The sequence below is a fragment of the Phyllostomus hastatus genome, unplaced genomic scaffold (assembly GCF_019186645.2).
Source record: "Phyllostomus hastatus isolate PE091 unplaced genomic scaffold, TTU_PhHast_1.1 phas_scaffold_501, whole genome shotgun sequence".
Lineage (NCBI taxonomy): Eukaryota > Metazoa > Chordata > Mammalia > Chiroptera > Phyllostomidae > Phyllostomus > Phyllostomus hastatus.
This window is the reverse complement of record NW_025334033.1, coordinates 19663469-19672335: the sequence shown is the minus strand read 5'-3', so window position 1 is coordinate 19672335 and position 8867 is coordinate 19663469.

The window sequence follows — 8867 nt, the reverse complement described above, 5'->3', positions numbered from 1 at the left end:
AAGAGGTTTTTTTGGGGGGGTAGGGGGGTTGTTTGTTTGTTTGTTTGCTTTTTGGCTGTTGTTGGTTGATTGATTTTATCTTGTGTTTTAAATGACTTTTTATTTTTCAATTATTATTTTTATATCTCTCAATCCCTTATGTTTCTCTTCCATTCATCCTAGTATTATTCCTTTCACTCCAAATTTATCTCTCCTGCACTCCATCTTCTGCTTTTTTTCCCCTTTTTGGGGGGCTTGCAAGTTACTGCAAATTTGTATTATCTTTTTCTCATTTTTCTGACATTTCTTATTTTAATAGTATTTTGGTATTCTTTTTCTTTCTGTATAATCTTCTTTGCTTGGCTGGTTATACTGTCATTTGATAGGTTCCCCCTGTTATCTCAGTCACAGTGTGTTGATAATTTACTATCCTTCATTTGTGTTCCATTAGTACACCTCTCAAGGTTCTATACTCCTAATTCTTGTTATCTAGATCTCATTGATTCTGCCACATGGTTGTTGCTTTAATATTACTGTAAATAAGACCTAGTTCATACAATTGTAAATACTACTCAACACCCTTACCTGATCACAGCCCAGTTCGCAATTTCCTGAACTATATTATTGTGCTGATTGTCTCTATCCTTTTACACACTACTCCTATTTATTAATCTTTATTCCAACCCTACATCAGAATCTGACCTCCCACAGCTTCACAGCTTTCTAGACCCAACTAAAAATCCTTTCATCCCCAATAAGAGTCTTACCTTCTTTCCATCCTTTCTAAAAGTGGCTAGTGGGGTGGAGGATCACAGTTAACACTATAAGGAGCCAAAGGATAACCCATCTCTTCTCTACTGGCTGCTAAAGTAAATATCACAGAATACTGTCTTGCTGTCTTAAACTATTTTGCCTTACTCCTCCAACTGATCACAAAAAAGAGTAGGGGGAAGTTGTGAACACCAGGGTACACGAAGGGGACTACACCACTGAATCTCACAGGTATTCTACCACAGAAGTTCACACCATAATCACAAGGAACCAGAACAGATCAATTTAAGAAAGAGAAGCTAACAAGAAGAATCCCATGAACAATGAGAAAACAAAGAAACAATCCCCAAATGAAGGGAAAGGAGAAGCCACAGAAAACATGCTAAATGAAATAGAGGCAACTCAACTGTCAGATAGTGAGTTCAAAACAATGATTATCAGGAAGCTCAATGAACTCACAATGAGCTACCAGAAACTAGAGGGAAAATATAGTGATCTCACTGTAAACTATATAAAAATGAAAAAGGAAATAGAAACTATCAACAAGAGCCAAGAGGAAATGAAGAATGCCATTTCTGAACTGAAGAACACAGTAGAAGGAATAAAAAAGCAGGATCGATGAAGCAGAAGATCAGATTAGCGAGCTAGGGGACAAAGTAGAAAAGAACACCCAGAAAGAGCAAGAAAAGGAAAAGAGGCTCAGAAAGAATGAAGAGGGACTATGAGAAATGCAAGACAATATGAAACGTAATAATATCCATATAATAGGGATACCAGAAGGAGAAGAAGAAGAGCAAGGGATAGAAAATCTATTTGAAAAAGTAATGATGGAAAACTTCCCTAATTTGATGAGAGAAAAAGTCACACAAATCCAGAAAACACAGAGAGTCCCAATCAAGAGGAACCCAAAGAGACCCACCTCAAGACACATCATAATTAAAATGGCAAAATTTCAAGACAAAGAGAGAATATTAAAGGCAGCAAGGGAAAAAACAGGAAATAACATACAAGGGAGCCCCAATAAGGCTAACAGCCGACTTCTCAATGGAAACACTACAAGCCAGAAGAGAATGGCAAGAAATATTCCAAGTAATGAGAACCAGAGGTCTGCAACCAAGGCTACTTTACCCAGCAAGCCTCTCAATCAAGATAGAAGGCCAAACAAGAAGGTTCCCAGACAAAAAAAAGTCTAAAAAAATACACCTCCACCAAACCAGCTCTGCAAGAGATTCTAAAGGGACTGCTTTAAGGAAAGGAAGGAAAAGGGGTGGGGGGAACACACATACATAAAAGACAATGAATAAGTACCTATTAATAATAACCTTAAATGTAAATGGATTAAATGCTCCAATCAAAAGACATAGAATAGCTGAATGGATAGGAAAAAATGACCCACACATATGCTGCCTACAAGAGACCCACCTCAGGATAAAAGACCTGCACAGGCTAAAAGTAAGGGCTGGAAACAAACCTTCCAAGCAAATGGACAGGAAAAAAAAGCTGGGGTAGCAATACTCATATCAGACAAAACAGACTTCCAAAAAAGGTCCATAAAGAGAGACCCAGAAGGTCACTTCATAATACTCAAGGGAAGAATCCATCAAGACATAAATATTGTAAATATATATGCACCCAACATAGGAGCACCCAAATACATAAAGAAAATCTTAGAGGACTTCAAGAAAGATATGGACAGCAACACAATTATAGTGGGGGATTTTAACACCCCACTATCAAAAATGGACAGATCTCCCAAACAAAATATCAACAAAGATATTGTGGCAATGAACAATACCCTAGATGAAATGGACTTTACTGATATATACAGAGTCCTCCATCCCAAAGAAGCTAAATACACATTCTTTTCAAATGTACACCGAATATTCTCAAAGATAGACCAAATGATAGGACACAAAACAAGCCTCAACAATTTCAAAAAAATTGAAATCATACCAAGCATTTTCTCGGATCACAAGGGACTGAAGCTAGAAACCAACCCGAAGGAAAAAAACCAAAAACACTCAAAATCATGGAGATTAAATAGCATGCTATTAAACAATGAAGGGGTCAAGAATGATATTAGGGAAGAAATCAAAAGGTTTCTGGAAACAAATGAAAATGAACTCACAACAACCCAAAACTTATGGGAAGCAGCCAAGGCAGTCCTGACAGGGAAGTTCATAGCGATACAGGCCCACCTAAAAAAGTTAGAAACATTTCAAACAAACAACCTAACCCTACATCTACAAGAACTCGAGGAACAACAACAAAGACAGCCTAGAGCAAGCAAAAGGAAGGAAATAACCAAGATCAGAGCAGAATTAAATGACATAGAGACTAAAAGCACAATTCTAAGGATCAATGAATCCAAGAGCTGGTTCTTGGAAAAGATAAACAAAATCGACAAGCCTTTAAGAAGACTCATCAAGAACAAAAGAGAGAAGACCCAAATAAACACAATCAGAAATGAAAGAGGAGAGATTACAATGGATACCACAGAACTACAAAGGATTGTAGGATTGAAAGAAATGACTACGAAGAACTTTATGCCAAGAAATTTGAAAATCTAGGTGAAATGGACAAACTTCTAGAAAAATATAATCTTCCAAAACTCAATGAAAAAGCAGCAGGAGGCCTGAACAAACCAATAACACCAAAAGAAATTGAAGCAGTAATCAAGAAACTCCCAACACACAAAATCCCTGGACCAGATGGTTTCACAGGAGAATTCTACAGAGCATTTAAGGAAGAGCTAACCCTTATCCTTCACAGACTATTTCAAAAAATCCAAAAAGATGGAAGACTCCCAAACTCTTTTTATGAGGCCAACATCATCCTAATTCCAAAACCAGATAAAGACACAACAAAGAAGGAAAACTTCAGGCCAATATCGCTGATGAACATTGACGCTAAAATCCTCAACAAAATACTGGCGAACCGCATCCAACAGTACATTAAAAAGATCATACACCATGACCAAGTGGGATTCATTCCAGGGATGCAAGGATGGTACAATATTCACAAGTCAGTAAATGTAATACATCACATAAACAAAAGCAAAGACAAAAACCACATGATCATATCAATAGATGCAGAAAAAGCATTTGATAAGGTACAGCACCCATTTATGATAAAAACACTCAGCAAAGTGGGAATAGAGGGAGCATTCCTCAACATAATGAAGGCCATATATGAGAGACCTACAGCCAACATCATACACAATGGCAAAAATTAAAATCTTTTCCACTAAGATCAGGAACAAAACAAGGATGTCCACTTTCACCACTTCTATTCAATATAGTACTGGAAGTTTTAGCCACAGAGATCAGACAAGAAAAAAGAAATAAAAGGAATCCAAATCGGAAAGGAGGAAACAAAACTGTCACTGTTTGCAGATGACATGATAGTGTACATAGAAAATCCTATAGATTCCACCAAAAAACTGCTTGACCTAATAAATGAATTTGGCAAAACAGTGGGATACAAAGTCGATATCCAGAAATCAAAGTCATTTCTGTACACCAACAATGAAACAGCAGAAGCAGAAATCAAGAAAAAAATCCCATTTGAAATAGCAAAAAGAAAAATAAAATATCTAGGAATAAACCTAACCAAAGAGGTACAAGACCTGTATTCAGAAAACTACATGACACTCAGGAAAGAAATCAAGGAAGACACAAACAAATGGAAATATATACCGTGTTCATGGATTGGAAGAATTACTATCATCAAAATGACCATACTACCCAAAGCAATTTACACATTCAATGCAATTCCTATTAAAGTACCAATGGGTTATTTCACAGACATAGAACAAACACTTCAAAAATTTATATGGAATCATAAATGACTCCGAACAGCTGCTGCAATCTTGAGAAAGAAGAGTGAAGTAGAAGGCGTCACAATACCTGACACTAAACTATACTACAAGGACACTGTAATCAAAACAGCCTCGTACTGGCATAAAAACAGGCACATGGACCAATGGAACAGAACAGAGAGCCCAGAAATAAGTCCAAGTCTCTATGGTCAATTAATATTTGACAAAGGAGGCAGCAACATAAAATAGAGTAAAAGTAGCCTCTTCAACAAATGGTGTTGGGAGAACTGGACAGCTATGTGCAAAAAAATGAAACTTGAGCACTAACTTACACCTTATACAAAAATAAATTCAAGGTGGATAAAAGACTTAAATATAAAACGTGACACCATTAAAGTCCTAGAGGAGAATGTACATAGGAAAATGTCAGATATTTCATGCAGAAACTTTTTTACTGACATGTCCCCTAGAGCAAGGGACATAAAGGAAAGAATAAACAAATGGGACCTCATCAAAATAAAAAGCTTCTGCACAGCTAAAGAAAACAGTATCAAAATTAAAAGAGAACCAACTGTATGGGAAAACATATTTGCCAATGATACCTCAGACAAGGGTTTAATCTCCAAAATATATAAAGAACTTACATGACTACACTCTAAGAAGACAAGGAATCCAATTAAAAAATGGGCAAAGGACTTGAACAGACACTTCTCCAAGGAGGACATACAGAAGATCCAAAGACACATGAAACAATGTTCAATATCGCTAGCTATCAGAGAGATGCAAATTAAAACCACAATGAGATACCACTTCACACCAGTCAGAATGGCCATCATAAACAAAGCAACAAACAACAAGTGCTGGAGAGGTTGTGGAGAAAAGGGGACCCTAGTGCACTGTTGGTGGGACTGCAGACTGGTACAACCACTATGGAAAGCAGTATGGAACTTCCTCAGAAAACTAAAAATGGATCTGCCTTTTGACCCTGCAATTCTACTGCTGGGACCATATCCTAAGAACACTAAAACACCAATCCAAAAGAACCTATTCACCCCAATGTTCATAGCAGCACAATTTACAATAGCTAGGTACTAGAAGCAACCTAGATGCCCATCAGTAAATGAATGGATCAAAAAACTATGGTACATTTACACAATGGAATTCTATGCAGCAGAAAGAAAGAAGGAGCTCCTACCCTTTGCAACAGCTTGGATGGAGCTGGAAAGCATTATGCTAAGCAAAATAAACAGGCAGTGAAAGACAAGTACCAATCACCTTTGGTATGATCTCACCTTTAACAGGAACCTAAACAACAAAACAAAGAAACAACCAAAATATAACCAAAGACACTGAAATAGAGGACAGGCTGTCTGTCAGTGACCAGAGGGGAGAGAAGAGGGAATTTCAGGGGGGAATGGGTAGGGTTTACAGGAACAAATTTAAAGGACACATGGACAAAAACTAGGGGGAGGGTGGTAATGGGAGGGAAGTGGGGAGGGTTGGGTGGGTGGGCTAGACTGGGAGTAAAAGGGAGAAAACTGTACTTGAACAATGATTAAAATAAAATTTAAAAAACTGTCTAAAATACTTATATCAAGAATAGGTCTACTGAGAGCACGTTATTTAATATGATTAGACATCCAACCCTTCTCCATGGCGTTTCATGTTCTGCTCAGTTTCTGGGTTGTTTTCTCCAGAGAACACATCCACAAACTCTGCAGAGCCTGTAAGCAAAAAAGCAAAACCAAAAATCCTCCCTGGTTCCTATCAAAAGGATTGGCTCCAGGTCAACTGTGAACTAAACAAAGCTCATCTTCAGAGCCCTTCACTTTCCAGGTCTTTGCCCTTTTTTATTTCTCCTTCATCAGCTCTTTGGTTACTTTGGCTGTCCTATTCAGAAAGGGCCATATAAGAAAGCAACGTTTTGTTGAGAATTTGTAAAGTATATCACATGAAAGTGCCGCGGCCAGCGAGGCAGTGGGTTCGAGACGCGCAGTGACGGACTGAAAAGAGAGAGCGACCAGTTGCTCTGGTGGCAAAAGGCAAGTTTATTGAAAACTCCTGTCATTATATAGTGAGATGTTCTAAAAATAGAATGCTTGCTACACGAAGAGAGTCTTTGTTCAAGAAAGCTTTACACACCCCTTCAGGTCACGTACAGAACATCCTGGTTTAGATTAACTCCAAGGACACGACGCATCGCCCCAAGGCTCCGGCACCTCCCCGTCCTTCTCTTGGGAACAATCCGATAACACACAAGGCCGGGGGTAGTGTCAGGTCACCTCCCCGAGGCCAAGGAACAGGCCCAAGCATCATTCTCACAATGCAGGACCCTAACTCTTGACCCCTTCCTGGGGGGCTTGGTTCCCCCACATCTCCCCCTTTCTTGTTTAGGACAATTAAGGCAGATATTCCTGCAATGAGCATTCCTACGAACCGTTTTGTGCGGGCCAACATTAAGTCATTAACCTTTTTGGATGATAGCAAAACCAGGGTCCTCATACCAAGGGGTGGAAAGGTTAACAGGTACAAAGGCAAAAGAAGGTTGTTTCAATACAGCAAATGAACTAACATTCATAGATAAATTAAGGCAGTTAGTTAGATAGCACTGATCACAGGTTAGGTTATATACAGTATTATGAGAGACCTGCAAGTCTCCAGCGATGAACGCGAAAGGGTCGGGTACACAAGCTATCACAGAAACATTCTTCTGATTTCCAGACCAAGAGATGGCGTCCTGAGCTCCTATGTGCATCCACTGGACCGCTCTCTTTGCTACGGTAATATACTGAAGAGAGGCCACAGCTTTCCACAACATAGTCTGATAGGTTCTATTGTTTTTGGTCCAAATTCCGTAGAGAAGATTTTTGAGGCCGCAACGAGCCGCTACGAAAGTCACTCCAGTCACAAACCCCTTGGTCGCAAACTGTTTGATTGAGATGGCAAATCCTCCAGGCCGGTCCCCATTGGCTGGGCGATGGGGTCCGACTTCTGCAAGTTGGAATGTCGGCAGGGGGAGTTCCTACGCCAATCGTGGCGGAGGTATTGTTGCGTTTCAAATACAGCATATCAACACCCCAGTGAGTCCCATTACTAAAGTCACTGTCCCAGTCCCCATACCTCTGAATAAGAGTACAGTTTGCCAGAGAGGTGGAGAAGCAAAGCGGCTGCGTCGTAGATATGCCTGAATAATTGACCATCGCACTCACTGGTATCACGTGTCTGACGGAAGGGGTGCCCAGTACTTGGGTGTTGTTGACATAAACTGGAATGAACTCGTTGTCTCCCCAAGTGACTGGGTGCATGACGAACACAGCGTTCAGGCAGCCAACGAGGAGTCTCAGCGTCTGTAGGAAAAACACACACATACCCTCTTCCCCATATTAATACTGGGTCTGGGCCATGGCGTGACCCGTCAATGGGATCTCTCCAATAAACTTGTGGGTATTGACTCATACGTGGGCTCCAATGGCGGTCAGCTGCAGAGCGCCCTCGGTATCTAGAGTGAGGAAATTTAAAACGAAAAGAGAATGGGCTAACAGTCACTTCGGGGACCGAGGATCATACCATCTCCCCCCTTTTAATTTAGTAAGCTGGTGTTTCAAAGTAAGATGGGCACGTTCAACAAGTCCTTGGCCCTGTGGATTATAAGGGATACCGGTTTTGTGAATAATTCGAAAAGAGAGACAAAAATTGTGAAAAGTACGGCTGGCATAGGCGGGAGCATTATCAGTTTTCAGTACACGAGGGGTTCCTAAAATGGCAAAACAGGAAAGGAGGTGAAGAATAACGTTACGGGTATTTTCGCGGGAAGAGCTGTAGCGCATAAAAAATGAGAACAGGTGTCAATCGTAACATGCAAATATTGAAGTTTTCCGAAGGAGGGAAGGTGGGTTACGTCCATCTGCCAGAGATCATTAGGGCGAAGGCCCCTAGGGTTGACGCCAAAATGAGGAACAGGGGATAAAGGAGCACAGGAAGAGCATGACTTGACAATCTGTCGTGCGGCATCCCTGGTCAAGCGGAATTGATATCGTAACGAGCGGGCTGACTGATGGTGAAGGGCATGAGAATCCGTAGCTTGCTGTACCTGTGACAGATAGACTTGTGTATGAAGATCAGCAAAATGATTACCTTGCGCAAGAGGACCAGGGAGTCGGGAGTGACCTCGAATATGTCCGACAAAACAAGGGGAAGAACGAGATTGAAGGAGGGATTGAATTGTAAGGAATAATTGGAAAATAGTAGGGTTGTGAGTATGGATCAGAGGGACTGTTTCAAGGACAGATAAGGCACG